The sequence below is a fragment of the Hippocampus guttulatus genome, chromosome 7 (genome assembly GCF_054856545.1).
Source record: "Hippocampus guttulatus isolate MCC_2025c chromosome 7, RoL_Hgut_1.0, whole genome shotgun sequence".
Taxonomy (NCBI): domain Eukaryota; kingdom Metazoa; phylum Chordata; class Actinopteri; order Syngnathiformes; family Syngnathidae; genus Hippocampus; species Hippocampus guttulatus.
In genome coordinates this window covers 9,190,917-9,208,430 of record NC_141267.1, presented here as the reverse complement: position 1 = coordinate 9,208,430, position 17,514 = coordinate 9,190,917, and the positions used below count along the sequence as shown (strand labels likewise).

General features: G+C 41.5%; 1 protein-coding gene across 6 annotated transcripts in view; it reads right to left on the bottom strand.

Annotated features, from left to right (window-relative positions):
• Positions 1–17,514, bottom strand: part of ptprsa (protein tyrosine phosphatase receptor type Sa) — a 212,590-nt gene that overhangs the window by 157,417 nt on the left and 37,659 nt on the right. For all 6 annotated transcript variants that reach the window (XM_086116116.1, XM_086116119.1, XM_086116120.1 and 3 more), the window contains exon 2: positions 10,814–10,898. The gene's annotated coding sequence lies outside the window, so the exon portion shown is untranslated. The remainder of the gene's footprint in view (positions 1–10,813; positions 10,899–17,514) is intronic.

Genomic DNA, 17,514 nt, shown 5'->3' with positions numbered 1-17,514 from the left:
CTTCGGGCAGTAGGCGGGGGACACCCTGAATCGGTTGCCAGCCAATCGCAGGGCACACAGAGACGAACAACCATCCACGCTCACATTCACACCTAGGGACAATTTAGAGCGTTCAATCAGCCTGCCATGCATGTTTTTGGAATGTGGGAGGAAACCGGAGTACCCGGAGAAAACCCACGCTGGCCCGGGGAGAACATGCAAACTCCACACAGGGAGGCCGCAGCTGGAATTGAACCCGGTACCTCTGCACTGTGAAGTCGACGTGCTAACCACTGGACTACCGGGCCGCAACAATAACATTACAGCTGAATTTCATAAAGCAGATTCATTTTGCTCCAAGTGAGAAGGAAAACAAGCTCACTCGGGCGACTAGAGTAACTCTGATTGGCTGCTTGAATTTGAATTTGACCAGTGACAGCTGTTGTTTGTAATGTCGAGCAAGGGGGAGGGGGGTCGTAAACATTATCGGGAGACATGCATTACAGCATGATGTTAAAGCCATTTCCCCTCAACCAAATAAAATAAGAGCCATTGTAGCACAGGTGATAAACTGTATAAGGGCAAACTACTTTATGTGAACACCCATTTATAATGTAGAATGGAAAAAGGACCGTATGAATGCTCACCTGAACAACACAACCTGGCTGTGAGAAAGTTAATGGAACAAGAGCTACAGTACAATTGGAAAAAAAAAAAAGGAAAGAAATGCAACGGTCCGTAAAGGGAGCTACAATTTATGAGTGCATTAAATGAAAGGCCCAATCGAAGGAGTGCACGGCAGTATATTTTGCGTGAACTTTTCGAGGAATGCACAGAGTCACGAATGGGAAGAGGCCATCTTTACGGCAGCAGTCTTTGCAGTTGGCAGAAGGCCACCCTGAGCCACAAGCAATCCTCCACTGTCCTCTACCCGCTCTTTTTTCAAAAGCCAGCGTGACATGTAACACACCATTTATAGGTGTAAAAACGAGGTGAGGGGCCCTAATCAATGTAATGACTAACCCCACCCCCCACCCCAGCCGCCCCAAGCCCCCACCCAAAAATAGGTGTGTTACGTAGGGTCATTCGTTGTCTTCTTATTTACAACACACCCACTTATTTAATCTTGCCGGTAAATCTTAGCAGCAAAACCAGAGGTCTCGCTGTCATTCCCCTGGTGGTATAAGCCTTAGCATGGTAAATTTCACTCTGGTGGGGAAATGCACTCAGTGACCGAGGTTAGTGCTTTCGAAGGATAAAAAGAGCACTTACCGTCTGACATGTGCAATCCATAACAGAATAATGAGACTGCTCTCCAGCAGGAGCTCGCGCTTGCTCTATGTTTTGTTTTCCTTGTGAGTATTCATAAATGCCATGTAAATGCAGAGAGTGGAAGATAGGGAGAGTGCTCAGGGGAGAGTGTTCAATCATTTGCTTCGTGTTGCAGATTCATGTAGCAGCATGTTAGTGTGTGAAGATGCTCCCAGTTAAGCAAGTGAAACCGCCAGTCTCCCTCCTTCAGCCGCTATGTCCGAGAGAACCTTTCTTGCACTGTGGCCCAGTCACACACGGACGTAATTGCATGGATTCACTCTGCGTGTGTGTGTGTGTGTGTGTGTGTGTGTGTGTGTGTGTGTGTGTGTGTGTGTGTGTGTGTGTGTTTGATATACTGTATGTTTACACCACCACTTGCCCAATGTCAACTGGAATAGGTTCCAATATACTCATGATCCTAAAGAGAACAACCGGTGTAGAAAGTGGACAAAATATGTCATTTATTGTCATTTTGTGATAACTTGTATACTCTATAACACATGTTTCCCTTGGGGGGCCTCAGACTCCAAAAAGGTGTCTCATGTCATAAAATTAATAACTCAAAGGTTAAGTTGTTGACCACAAGGTGAGTAACCTAAGCGAAGGCAGCTCTGGACTATACAAAGACCATTGCTTCATTTCTTATTGTCCTCTTATTACCTGCCTGTTTATCAATGTCACCCATAGGCGATGACGCACAATCACCCCTGATAGCAGCAGGCCATCACTCTCGCTGTCTCTGGAGGCGACAACCTGTTTCCAGACCCCATTCAGCTGAAAGACATTACATCACCTCATCCAAAGCACTATTAAAAACACAATGTGTCAGTGTGTGGAATTTAGGATAGATTAGGATAGATGGTCCAGATATATATACCAGTATATATACAGAGAGAGAGAGAGAGAGAGAGATACACACACACACACGCACACACGCACACACACACGCACTCATACATACATACATACATACAAACACACAAATGGAAGTCCACATAATATGATCATGCTGGCTTCCGTACAAGAACAGTGACTTGACAATGGCCTTGACCGATTACTGTATCTGTTAATGGATTGAGGGTAGTATGATCAGTTGTGGCTTCTCTCTCTCTGTCGCTCTCTCTCTCTCTCACACACACACACACACACACACATGTACGACATACGCTACACAAACACTGTACACAAGCAGCGACAGACTGACGGCTATTAGAGTGCAACGATGCTCCCTCTTATCTCCCACCGTGATAGAGATCTACAAAGCGCTTGGGAGAGATTATAAATTCATTACCTTGATACACAAGTGAACACTGGGATAGACAGGAGTGTAACAACAGAGATGTGGGAGCACAGCAAGGGCACAGGGAGGAGCAAGAATACAAAACTGCAGGAAAAGAATAAAAGATGAGCCAGCTCCCTTGAAAAACACAAAGTGCTTTTTTTGTTTGTGCCAAATGAGAAGCCAATCTTCAAAGAATTCAGTCCTTAAACAGAATCGATAATGGAATAGGAAAAATCTTACAAATTTCCATCCCTACTTTACTGATTCCAAAATGTAAAAAAAAAACAGCATTAATCAGGACAAGCTAGTTCTCTTACTATTCTAGCATAAATAAAGCATAATAGCACTTACTTTGCTCCATATATTTGGATATATTCATGTCACAGTCCCACAGTCAATAGTCTTGAATGGCGGCCCTTGCGACAACCGCTGGTTTTATCAAAGACAAAATTTACAGTACGAAGCCTCCACATAGACTCCATCTGGATTACAGTGATGCTGCAGCCGTATTGGATATGGCAAAGTGAAGCTATTTGTGATGATGCCTCATTCACTTCCGCCTTGAAAATATATCATCAAGCAAGAACTCCCTGGACCATTGATTTTCAGTGTATTTTGTCTTTCTAACTCAATTTTACAAATATTATTTGCCATTTTTATGGCCAATACAATGGCCACATTCAATATGGCCGATGAGCTGGCATCGCTTCGAATGGGCCATGCAGTTCAACAGGTGTCTGCAGCACAGATTAAATGATAAAAAGAAAAAGACCTTCATTTTAGTTGTCCAAAGGGTTTGTGGCTCCCGTGTTTTTTTTTCTTTTTAAGGAAAGATGGCTTTTTAGTTGCTGACACAAATGTGATATATCCCTCCTCACTTGCCAACAGTGATTGTGCAAGAGACTGTCTAAATGCGCGATAAAACTAAAGTTCAATTGACACCAACATTTATGTTGTACTTAGTCTCGGATCAACTTCTGAAAATCAGAGGTGTGCATTCTATCAGTCCTGACGGAAGATCCGTCAGTCCATCACTGACGGACACCCATTTTGCGGACAGTTGACCAATGACTGGGAACTTGATGGACAATTACAGTTTGATTTGGCTTACAAAAGGCCGTCTATGGCGCGCCCGTGGCGACTGGTGCCTTGTCGTCGGAGTAACAATCTCATAGGGCTGCTACTTCAACACCCTTTCTCATGCTAATTCTCACGATGGCTTTTTTTCCCCTCTAATCGTTTTTCCTCCATTGCTGTTGCGCTTGACTGATTTTTGAAGGCAGTTGAAAAGAGTGCAGCGAAATCATCTACAATAATTTTAGGAAAAGCTAAGACATGAACAGAGAAAGAGTTTCAAATTATGGCATTAAACTGTCAGTCCTGTTAAAAAGGTACCTACTGGTGGTGGTATAAATTTCACAATCACAGTTTAGGAGTCCACAACAACAATACCTACCACCAACCCCCAAAACAGTCCCCTCGGAAAACATGGTGAATAGCCCGTTTTTTTTTTCTTCAAATATGGCTTCTGTTGGTCAAGACAATGAGCTGATGATTAAAACAATGAGCAAAAATATACAAAGTACAAAGTAAACCTAAATAACAGTGCTTAGGGGCTTAATGGAACTAGATCCAAATTGTAATGTACTTCATCCCACATCTTGATGTTTTTTAAGTACTGATTAGCCAGAGCATCGTGGCTAATATTTTCTATAAAATATCATATAGAATATTTTCATTACGTAGAGCAGAGAGAAGACCAAATATGATTGAATCATTATAAAAACTACCATCCAGGTTTATGTTATTTGTAATAATCCATCCATTTTCCACTCAGCTTTATCCTCATGAGGGTCGCGGGGGATGCTGGAGCCAATCACAGCCGTCTTTGGGCAGTAGGCAGGGTACACTCTGAACTGGTTGCCAGCCAATCGCAGAGCACACAGAGAAAAAAAACAACAATCCACGCTCACACTCAAACCTAAGGGTAATTTATAGTGTTCAATCAGCCTGCCATGCATGTTTTTGGAATGTGGGAGGAAACCGGAGTACCTGGAGAAAACCCAAGCAGGCCTGGGGAGAACATGCAAATTCCATACAGGAAGACAGGAGCTGAGATCGAACCCACGACCTCTGCACTGTGAGGTTGACCACTGGACCACCAGGCAGGCGGCCTGGTGGTCCAGTGGTAATAATCGAAATTATCGGTAATAATCGAAATCTCTAATTACGAATTAAACTTTGCGTTGATATGATAGTATCCTTCAGAAATCCAGGTCCTCACTGCATTCACTCCATTCACTGCACATCATTGTTGCGCGATTATTGCATGCTTCACTTTTAGCATTCAGTGATCTTCCCAGGCTTAAAAATAAGCTTCTGTATTACAATGTAGATGTTTAGTGTATACCCTTTCAAACACTGTTTGTTTAAAACTTGTTTTGAAATAACCACTATTGTCATGTGCATTTATGTGAAAGACAGTATACGGGACTGTAAAGGTTTGTTCTTTGCTATTCTTAATGCATTATTACATTGGGTGCAAGCTGCATGTGTGTATCATCCTTTGAATGCACATCACTTGTGCTTTCCGAGTCTTTTGTGCACGCTCATGCCTGTGTGCTTTTCAAGCTTTCGGGGTCACCAAGTGTGCCCATGCTGCGCGCAGAAATAACCATGCCTTTCAGCAACGAATGGTTGGGATGCACGTGCACTTCCATACCATAAAGAGGCAGCTGAGGCTGATACTGCTGAGTGATGCCAGAGGTGGTTTTCTACCAACCTCTGGCTCACTAATGGTTTCCTCCGTGGCTTGGCTGACCGACTTGCTGCTTCTCAGACCGCCTTATTTGGTAGTTGTTAAGTGTTGCGGGGGTGTAGCAGCAGGGTAGTGCAAGGAGGAAGAGTGGTGCTCTGTTTACATGGAGGGTCAGGAGGTCAGAGTACCAGTCTGCCATAGAGTCAACCCAGAACAGTTAAAGACAGCAAGAGCGCAGGCAAGCCATTGCTCCGCTCCATTGGCTGGATTGAGGATTCATTTTGTGACTGAATTTGTTATCGTAAGAAAGAGTCCGTGGGCAGATAACAGTTCGTTCTTGATTGAAGCCCCGTTTAAAAAAAAAAAAAAAAAAAACTACAGCTGGTAATTTCCATATAACGTTTGTTCATTCTTAGTTTGATTATTTATTTATTTATTTTTTAGCTCTGGGGCCTTGCATAGCTGAGCGGCGGTAGAAAGGAAATTAAAGGCAACCATCCTGATAGTTTTGCTCTTGTCCGCTTGACTGCCTGCATGCCTGCCTGCCTGCCTGCTTGTCTGCCTGTGTTCCCTGGGCAATGTTTATGCTGTGCCCTGCCCAGGACAGAATAGATTCGCCCACACAGCACTGTGCTCTCAACCAGAACTTAAGTAGGTATGGCAAGCTCGAGCCACAGTCTCATTCACGCTCATTCCTCTGGATTAAGTCCGATGGCCTGAGGAAACACGGCACTGGCTATATTAATAGACCCAAAGATAGTATCTCCGCACCCCACCCTCAATATATACACATCCCTGCCATTTGTGCTAGGACCCATAAAAGTTTGTTTATTTTCCCCTGAGTTTCACAGGCTGGCTAGTACTGGCTACTCAGGGAACTTGAAACTGCTTAGTTGCTGAATTTCTAAAGGTCTCCATGGTGATATGAAATGTCATGCAAAAATGACTTCACATTCAGTATGACACGTTTCAATTGATGAAGCAGTTGAGTTCTGCTGATAGCATGAAAAATAAAACTGGATGATTACCGAGCGGCCAGCGCAATGGGGCAGTGGTTTGCTTTGACAGGGTCGAAATTCTAGATCCTGGGCCAGAACCTTTGTGTGGTGAGGGTTACAATCTGGCTTGCTCACAATACAAAAACATGCATGTTCAGTTAACCGAAGACTCATACGTGTAAATATGAATGGCTCTGCTACACAAGTATTACTACAGTTCAGTTTGATTTGTCATTGTATGGTTTGATTGGAAACCCTGATCAGGTTTAGGTTTCTCCACTGCATAGGTTGGCGGGATGGCAATCCGGGCATCACCAAAACAATTCCTGCAACATTCGTAGTGTACTGCAGAGTACTAAACTCCACAATGAGTTGAAAAAAAGCAATGTTATGTGCTGCCAATATTTGTCAACCGATCCCGATCTCGTTTGACTCTAAAATTTTCCATAACGACCACCAGATTACATCACATTAAAGGAAAAATTATCTATCAACCAATCAGTGGCCTGCGGTGCGTGTTTCTCGCGGCTCCGCTGGTGACATGTTCAGAGTGTAGCTCAGTTCTAATGTAAGGGTATGTTAAAATAAAAACAAAATACTTTTCCCCCTCAACCTTTTCGATGTGTTGTGTAAGGGACATTTTAAAAATAATACTCACACACACACACACACATGCACAAATGACAGCCATAAAACTGCAATATTCAAGCCACAGCTGTAGTTCGTACGCTTAGTAGAGAAATAATACATGCACGCGCACCAACTTCTTGTCATTCTGGATGCAAAAGATTTAACTGTAACTGAATATTTTGGTAACTGTTGCCACTCAACTCCGTGGGCCATCAAAATCTAACATATTGTATATACTGTACCTCCTCAATTTTTGCTGCACACTTCTTCAAGGGTCCCTCCAGCAAGGATACATTGCTCTACATAATGAGGGTGTCACGGGTGGAGTGTGCAGTGACGCTACTGTTACGATGATGCTGATAGGAGCTCACAAGGCACATTAACCAGCTGATAGCAGTGTGCTGCGAGAACACTGTCTCTGGATGCCAGCTGTTAAGATTAGCAGAGCTTTGTTTAATTGTGCTGCAAACATCTTGGAAGCCACTCGAGAGTTAACTGCTCTCTTTTCCTTATAAACTGTCTTTAAAGCTCCGCCAGTGGTTGCCATCGCTTGTTCACTAAAACGCAAAGTCATGAGCAATTTGCTAAAAGCTTAAGGAGATCCGGTATGCACTGAAGGCGCATGCATCCCCAAGAGTCAAGGTGTAGCCACCCTAGGGGAAAACCGTAACATGCAAACATAATAGAGCAACAAAAACATTCGGCAATTGCCCTCACTTTTATTGCATGATCAAATTGATTTGATGTTGTAATCCTAAAATAAAAAAAGGTCCCCATAAAAGCCCCAGAAGTGCCCCTTTGAGGCAGAGTGATACATCAGCCAAGTGACCCAAATTGCCTTAGTTAGAGCCAACTCACCAGTTGGGATAAACAACATCAAACATTATAGTCACAGAATTTTGATCCAATAACATGTTTTCCTCCCTCTTAAAGCTCAGCAAAAAATACACAATAAATCAGCCAGCAAAATGCAATCTAAACATCCTTCATCTGTGCAACACTAAAGCTTTTCCCACCGGAGTGATGAACAGTAAAAGCAGCTCTCGTGTTGTCCTGATTTCAAGAAGAGGTGTCAGATTCGACACATTTGTCTGACATGCATTGCAAACGATTTATTATTAGTGACAACAGCATTTCCAAGGATAAGTTGCACGTTACAAGGCTCACAAATCAATCTTTATCCCTCTGGAGGCTTAAAATACAAGGAGTAGTGGAAGAATTTCATTTTCATTTATACCTTTTAAATGTTCCAAGGTTTTATGTGCACTGGGATGGTCAAACACAAACCTTATGTTTGTTTGTTTTTTTCAAAAAAATAATGACACAAATCCTTATGAACTACTACAGGTGATTATTATTATTATTATGCATTCAATACAGTACTTTCATGTAAACATAGGCTAACTACTGTTAACAGTAAAACAGACACACAATTACAACTCTCAACTTTTATGGCGAAGGCTTAATGCGAAGGTGGGTGACACTGTATGCACCTCACACATCTCACAATGCTTTTATGCCAAATCGAGGTCTTTCTTTCAAGGTGCTTTAATCTCTGCACAATATGACAGTGGGTCAAACAGAGTCGGAGCAACTTCAGTAAATTCACACAACCTCAAAGGCTTTTGACTGTCGTGGTATATGCACATTTCCAGCAGTATGTTGGAGGTGGTTCGAATCGAGTGGGTCTACTCAATATAAGGCTGGTAGGCGCTGGCTGGGCGGGGATGAGAGGCACATCTAAAAGTGATGGTTGGCCATGCATCTGCTGTGACACACATTTCCTGCACCTCGTCTAACAGTTCGTGATTGTGAAAAAATCTGCCAACAGCACTTAGAATCAAGCCGAGATAGGGCGATGAGGAAAGGGTGAGCAGGATATTTAACAGCAGTGGATTAGATTCATTCTTAGACACTATAATTCAAATCAACCCAACCAGAATGTATGTATCGGTGTTAGAAATCAAAATTCGGCAAATATACATTCACTGCAAAACAACACTGTTCCTCTATCAGAGCTGTTTCAGATATTTAGATTTTAGTCTGTGCTTTTAGATATTCTCTATTTAAATTGTTCATTGTGATGTCAATTAATGCGGTCAAGTGAGTGATGTACGGCGAATGGCCAAGGAATAGCAATTTATTCACATTACTGTCATTTTGGTTTGGTTAAATATATTCAAGCATGAAGTTTGGTTTTTAAATGTCGATGAAATTTCACACTTGGGTGGAACAAAGCTTTGAGGTGGAAGTCAAGTCGAACATTTTCTGATGTCATTTTCAGTCGACAGTAAGTGTCAGTAAAAGGCAAAACCGGCTGCCCTCTTGAGATGAATAAAAATGTGTGGATTCTGCTGCTTCATTCATATTCTACATATGCAACATTAATCAGAATGCCGCGTTTGGACTAGTGGGGGCGCATAGAACATATTATGGTAAAGACATTTTTTTGGGTTGTCGTCCCCTTTTAGTGAAATTGATAGAGCAAAAGAGTCGCACTACTCTACTATGTGGAAGCCTCACACTCTAAAGACCACCAATGTGGAATATTGGATGACAGAATAGCTTCAGTAAAGGCAAAGCCACTCAATGCCATTCGGCAGTGACAGGTGGATGATCATCCACGCTTCCACTTGCTTCACCTGTCAATATTGAAGGACAGGCTCAGCACAAACATTTGGGCAAATATGACAGTTTGTCATACATCAATCTGTGGAGCTCATGAGAAGGAAAAAAAAAAAAGATACATTTTCAATAAAATGCCGTGACGTGGGATATGGAAATTGCAATTATGGTGAAGTGGAATGGGTTCTCACATATGTTCTGCTCTCAAAAGGTGATGATCTGTGTTTTTGCCATTTATATTTCATTTTCTTTCACGTTTTATCTTGTTTACTTGTGTTCCATGTTCATGTCCCGTTTTCGTTTCCATCTGTTCTTCTCTTCAGACCAGACCGCTGCCTACCCATCAGCTCCTTCACCCACCTGTGTCTTATGTCCAGTTTGCTTGTATTTATTTCCATGTTTTCGGTCAATCTGTCGGGGGGGGGGGGGGGGGGTTCGTATTGCTTTAACACTTCATGTAGCATTTGTCTTTATGTTTTCATGGAGTGTTTTGTTTCTTGATGTTTCGTTGTTACTGTGATTCTTGATTTGTTTAGACTTTGAATTTAGTACTTTGTCGCCTTTTTTATTACAATAAATGATTTTATTTTTTTTTTGCCTCACTGCTTTGCTGCAGTTGGGTCCTCCACCATGGAAACCTCATACCCTAACAGAGAATTAAATACTGACTCCAATTAGAGGCATAGGATGGCACCATTGTCGTCTTTTGATTATATCTTTTAGATTTAATACACAGCAGTGATTTAACTGAGGGATTAATGGGTGTAAAGGACTTATTGGTGCTGTATGCGCCATCAGTCCTAAATTTGCCAGTCAAACAGCCTCATGGGTGTGGCTGACATAAATTTTTTTTATAAATAAATCTAAATGAAGTGAGAAATCTTCCAAAAACCAGTCACATGGCTGTCACACTATCTGGCAAAATAATCCCAATGGGATCATAAAACGATTTCTTTTTTTTCCCCTCAAATAGGATTATTTTACACTGCGGCTGTTGCAGATTTATAAATGGGAGCAGCGATAGAGGAGTGCAATGGTTTAAAAAAATACAAGAAATACAGACAAAATCAATGACAACATTAAAAAAAATCCCCAAATAAACAGACGTGCAGAAAGTTCTGCTCTCAGCATTTTAGTTTTTTCGAAAGGTATTATATTCCCTATGGAGAAGGAAATCCCTCCCCTAAAATGGCGGAATATTGTGCATAAATGAAAGACCCCACTTACCACTGGCTTGTTTTCAAAATGTCTTTAACGTCATATCTTCAGCTACTCCAGCAGCTTCTTCCTCGTGTTACTTGCTCACGTGCACCTTTAAAGTTGAGAAAGCGGGAAAGGGAGGGGAAGGGGGCGGGGGCGGGGGGTGGGGGGCGTAAAACAGGAAAAATGAAAGAGAAACATTAATGAAAGGGACTACTAAATGAAGTGCTTCTTCAAGTCGTAGGTGGTGGGTGAACAGAAGTCGACAAATGCTGAGATGAGTTTATCCCTCATTCTCTCTCCTTGCCCTTTGTAACCACAGGATGGCAGTTCTCAGGCAAAGAGGAGGCTTGCTGCTGATTGCCTGAGAGTTGCGGAGCAAATCTACATGAAATCCCCCCGGGGTTTTTTTTCCTCTTTTCTTTTTTGATCATTTTCTTCTTCACATCTCTAACGAGCCAGGTCTGAAAATGTTAACATACAGTCTGCATGTGCGCAATCGTTATGCATGTGGTCACCATATTGTTTGGTTTGGCAGGGGCAGAAATAAACAAGAGCAATTCAGCCTCATTTGATTTTGAAGTGAAACTCTCGTGTCTTGGTCCTTGTCACCACCCATGGAGCCTTCACAGAGACTGGTTATCTCTAGTGAAAGGTCAGAAGATCTTATCAGTGAATAAGTTTCCTCCAGGGTAATGATATGAATATAATTTATGGAATGTTCAACGTGGGCATGTTTGAGTAATATGAATGTTGAGTCTTCTGCGTTCATACAAGTTTTATATCAGTGGCCATGATGTATTTTTTCCCAAGGGCATTTCATGGACTTGCATGAAAAAAAAAACCAAAAACTTGTATGATGCTGAATTTCAGGCACTTGGTTCTTTTAAAATACGTATTTTATTGCTTCCATTTCCGTTTGACGCAGCTTTCAGTTTCATAGCTCCTGTTGGCTTGACTCTGAATTGGGACATACAGTAGCTGTTATAATGCATTCACCAAATACATTCTTGATGCTTAAGAAAGTGTCTTGCTGTATTTTTTATAAATTGAGAGGGAGCACAAATGGTACTCTGTATAGCACAGCCTATGGATCAGTACCTGGGCACATTTACAGTTTATTTCTCTGACCTTTGCCCAAATCAGTGAAATCATTTTTTTTGAAACACTGCTAAAACAACAACAACAACAACAACAACAACAACAACAAATTGCAGGCTGACAATGAGAAAGGTTGAATTATTCGAGATAATTTGGAATACCATTATCTGAGTAAATACACGTTCGAGGCCACGGGTGCCCAAGTTCGATCCTCAAGAGTCCCTATCCAGCCTGGTTTAGTTACCGGTATATCCCTTTTCCAACATACCTGATTCAAATGATCAGCTTATTAGCAGCTCTGAGAAGCCTGATGATGATCCTGATCATTTGAAAGAGGGCGACATCTAAAACAAGCTGGATAAGGGTTCTCGAGGGCCAGACATGGGCACCCCTGTTCTCGGTAAACAAAATGAAACAGACAACATTTGTTGTAAACCAGCACTATGCAGGCATACACAAATACTAGAATTGTTGCTAAAAATTTAACGGCACCAGTAAGAAAGATTTCCAGCTTTGCTAACAGGATCATTTCCATTGATTTAGACAGATATCCATACCATACATTTTCCAACCTTTTCTTAGAGTACTGACACTAACAGTACAGAGATCCAGTCATAGATTTGGAGAAGATATCATGAACCAAAAAAAAAACAAAAAAAACCAAAACAAACTGTGAAGTACAGTACATGGATAGCAGTGGACTGAGTTTGTAGCTGGCATATCCCTATACAGTACTTCCTTATGATCATGAGACAGCTTTTACTTTTTGGTCATAATAATGGTGATAATAATGATGCTACAAATAATGAATGCATACAAGAATAACAACACATCCTTACTCAAATTTATACCAATAATTATAATAATAATATGTTTTATTTATAAGTGCCTTTTAATGCACCCCCTACTCACCCATTTTTAGTATGGTTATATTTTATAATTTATGTTTCTATTTATTTATATACTTTTTGTCTTCTACTTTCTCCCTTTCATAATTTTGCTGCTGTAAATTGGGGATTTCACCATTGTGAGACAAATAAAGGTTATTATCTTTAATATCTTGTCTTATCAAGACCCTCATGGACAGTGCACATCAATCAAACAGACAGAAAAAAATCAGTCAATCACTGAACATGATATGTTTTGAGTTTGGATTTTAATGAGTCTGAAATGTGGACGTCACAAGGCAGAGTTCAAGAGCTGGGAAGACGAACAAAGTCTGCAGTCAGTTGGATGGAGGAGGAGGACCTGAGGGTGCATGTATAATATACTTTGTTCATTATCAATAACTGATATATATATATATATATTGTATATATATATAATAATATTTTTTTAAATATATATACATATATACTGTATATATATATACTACTACGGCAAAATGATTGGCACGACCAGTGGATGTTCATTTCTCAACAGCTATATTAATAAGAACAATCACTGCTGTTTTCTTGAAGTTAAAATATGCTCTTATTGGCTTTTCCATCTTTTCTATTTTTGGGTGGAGACAGTCTCCCAGCATCCTCAGTGGGCATCATTACCTCAGTTGTCAACATTGTAATAGGCCACAGGGGTCAGGTTGGTGCTTGCGAGCCAATCGGGGCCAACAAACAGGTTGGCTGCAGAGCGATCCAATGGTGCATTGACTCCTGGCCAGTAGAGTGGAGGTGCAGGTGAATGTGTGTGTGTGTGTGTGTGTGTGTGTGTGTGTGCGTGTGTGTACATGTGGTGATTGTTTGGAACAATTATAATTGCACAAAGGAGGGGGCAGGGCGGGATATAGTTAAGCATTTGGTGTATGTGGCTATATGTACACTAAAGCTGAAGTGTGCGAAAGGGAGGAAGAAGAATGATCTGCAATACTCCCACACGCTTGGCTGCTAAGACATGCGCAGGGGAATGTGTTTAATGTACAGCATTTATTCACTGCACACACATGCTGTCCTACTACCGCTTCCTCCGGCGCATGAGACACTCCCTTGGCCAGGCAAGTCGCCATTAATCAACCACAAAGACGGGTTAGCTGAATAGCACGGACACTACAAGTCATTCTAAATCAACATCGAAGAAAATAGAAATGTGTCCCGGCATCGCAACAACAGCATCCAGGTGGGATCCCACAGTTTAACGTCTCTCGAACACTCTCAGTTCTTGCTGTGGATTTGGGGGTTGGGTGGACAGTAACTTGGTCCATCCGTGTGGATAGCAGTTTGTTTTCTCATGACCCTGCAACATATTGGCATTGCGTTGAGTCACCTTGCTTCGACAGATGGCCGAGCATCATGGTGCATGGCAAAGTGGGAAATGAAATGCGTGCCCAGAGATGAGTTTGTGCATTTTTCTTTTCAGCAACATGACCACATACAGGACAGCATAGGGCAGAGGTGACCACATTTTTTCAGCATGAGAGCTACTTATAAAACAAGTCCAAATATATTTCCCAACATTATTTGTTTATGTTTTTATTTATCAATATACTCAGGCTTGAATGGAATTTTGCAACCTGGTATTTAACTCCTCAACTCGTCGTACAAGCACACGTGGATTAAGAATACCTCCAAATGAATGGAAGATGATTGCTCAGAAACTTTTTGGAATGGGTAGACCAGCGCAAGTATGTACTGGAAAGCCACTGAATGTAATGTATTGTTGGAAGCACCGGCACATTTCTGGGGTATATTTTCTGGTTTCAAAAAGTTCTCAGGAGTGGTGACCTCAGTGCGTGTTGTCAATAACGTAGCGGAAAGAGGTATAAAGTTAAGAATGGATTTCAGAGACATGACTCAGAAAGAAGATTGTAGACAAGCATTTATCCTTTGTTTGAACCATCCCAACGCTGGTATGAGCATCAGCTCAAGGCTGAAAAAAGCAATCGTGAGAATAAAAAGTAGAAAACGGATATTGCTTTCTGAATTGGGAAAAATCAGCGAGGTGATGTATCAGTCAAGGTCCTTTTGGATTGAGTAAAAAATAGACATTTACTCGCTAATAACTTCCTTTAATCATGCAAATGTGTTTTAAAATACTCCAGGGTACATTTTGACCCACATCAATCTTTATAACCTTGCTTGTCCTCATTTTTTCTTCAGCACACTTCAACACATAACATAAACAGCAATGCACATTTCGCTTTATTCAGTGTCTTTTTATCCTAAAAAAGTTTCATGGCAGGTGATTCGTTGGTGAATCTTTCCTTTTTCATTTCGGTTGTGCTCTGCCAATGTTCTGTTGTTGTGAAAGCGCTTTGTAAATAATGCATTGTGTTGTATTGTTTTTTTTTTCTTTTTACCAGCAAATCCAATATTGGTTTTACTGTAGAAAGTGATAGTACTCAGAAAAAGTGTTAGTACTGATCTGGTCTTTAACACCTATTCATGAGAATGCAACACTTAATCATTTGTAACTATATTTATAGACAGTATGAAGTACCTCTGAAGGTTGTATTTGCTTGCGACAGCATTGACTTGGTTACAGAGCAAACACGGCGGTCTGCCTTCGGGAGTTTCAATGCACGCATATTTGTCGGTCCACTCTGTATTCAACTGTCAATTTTCTTAATCAACCTTTCTTTGTTTCACTTTCGATAGCGACATGTTTGCGGACCGAGCATCGAAGCGAGGCACCGCCACGGCTCCCTCAGGCTTCTTCTTCTCCTCCTGCTATGGAGGGAAACATCCGGCGTAAAAACGCTCCGCCTTTCCCGCTCTGCAATCTCCTCAATTTCACGTGCAGGAAGAAGCACTCTGAAGCTGCTTCCTTATTCTTTTTGGACTGTCAGTAGCGAGGCATAGCACTGCACAAAGTTACAGCACCTCGTGCCATCCCAGGCAGTGTGTAACATAAGGATGTGTACACGTGGCGAACGCATGTGTTTTTTTTTCTCTTTTTGGCAATCTTCTGCGGCCCGGACCGACATGCTTGGCGGGCTTGATCTCGCCCCCAGGCCGCAAGTTGAATAGTGCTCATGCAATCACCGTTTTAATTACACCTGTAAACGTTTCCACATTTGCGTTTCTGGTTGGAAGATACAACTGCACTACCATGTGTGTGCCCTTACGATCATTCTAATCACTTCAAATATTCCCTGAGGAATGATTGAATTCAATGTACGATTTTAATAAGTCTGAGTAATGCCTTTTATTTCAGCTTCTTCCATTGAATGTGTAGCCAAACAGTAAAAAGTGTGTGAAACTCCTCATCTAAGTATATTTTTAAAAATTCCATGTTGATTCCTGCTGTTTACAATTTCTAAAATGCATTAAGTTCATAGGGAGGGGGTGGAGGGACTGAGTTTATATTTTTCATATTCAAAATAAAACTACTGGTAGTTGTAGTGCTTTGGGTGTGTGTGTCTCTGTGATGTTATTTGAATAGGTATTGTTATTCTAGCAATGCCACTGATCACTATGACAATTCTGCTCATCATAATTGTCTCATCCCCATGCAGTTCAATCTCTAGTACTGCCTCAAAAAGAGGGAAGAGAGTTTTGTGACGCCATTCATGAAACTGACGTGAAGTGATTTTGAAAATCGGTGAGGTAACCTACTGTTTTTGATGCCTGCTTCACACATGATGGCTCTTGGACTTAAACCTACCTGAGGTGATGGTGAGCTAATATGTCATTCTTAATTTACGTGGACGGATGGAGACTGATATCTGATTAGTCCACCTGCCGCCTATACATGGCTCCCTTTCCCAATTCAAAATAAATCACTTCATTTGACAGCACGCAGGTCGTAAATGTTCATGCTTCCATAAATAATGTTATTGTAGGTCTCTTGAGGTAATGGGTCATGATATGAGGAAAGGTAAACCTGAGCAGGCTTTCTGTGGTGAAGGTGCAGAGGTTTAAAGGCGAGGGATAGATGGGCTAAATCCCCTTCAATGCCCTTTGATAAGGCACACTGGTAACATTGGGCTGGAAAGGTGCCAAGGTGGTCACATCTGTGTTCCCAAGCCTGGCTGGCTAATGGGTATGGAAGCTGTCAATGTGTGTGGGTGTGGGTGTATGGAATTGTGGGTTGTAAGGTCTGGATAGAGTGGATTAATTATGAACAATTTCTCAGGGAACATGTTGCAACTCCATCAGTTGTTTGGCTCTGTGATTTTTCAACTGACATTTTGGTGTAAATCCTGTTTGTAGGTTATGTCATGGGGGTGGTCCAGAAAAAGAATGTTAAATCAATTAGTAATTTTAAAGAAGTGTATTGGCATTTATATAAACACCAGCGTTTAAGTCGACGTCAGACTACACGAATGAAGCCTGATTTTGAGCCGAAAGACCCATCGCAGACAAACGAAGTGTCTCATAGCCGACTTTGAGTTGTCTTGACATGTAGTAGCCCGTGCAGTGTGACATACTCGACAATATCACCACAACGAAAGTCTGGCGTGTCAGAATTTTTGTTTTGTCGCAGAGTGCAACATGTCCTACGTCGTCCTCGGCATTGACCGATAGGAGTAAAGCATTTATATTATCGATAGCATTTCAGGTCATGCTACATTTACTAGCTGATTAGCAAAACATGGTGTAATTAAACAAATTCATTACCACGAGTTGTTTTTGTATAATAGACAAACAGACAGTCCATACTGTCCCCTCCTCACCATCCAGGAATGAGTC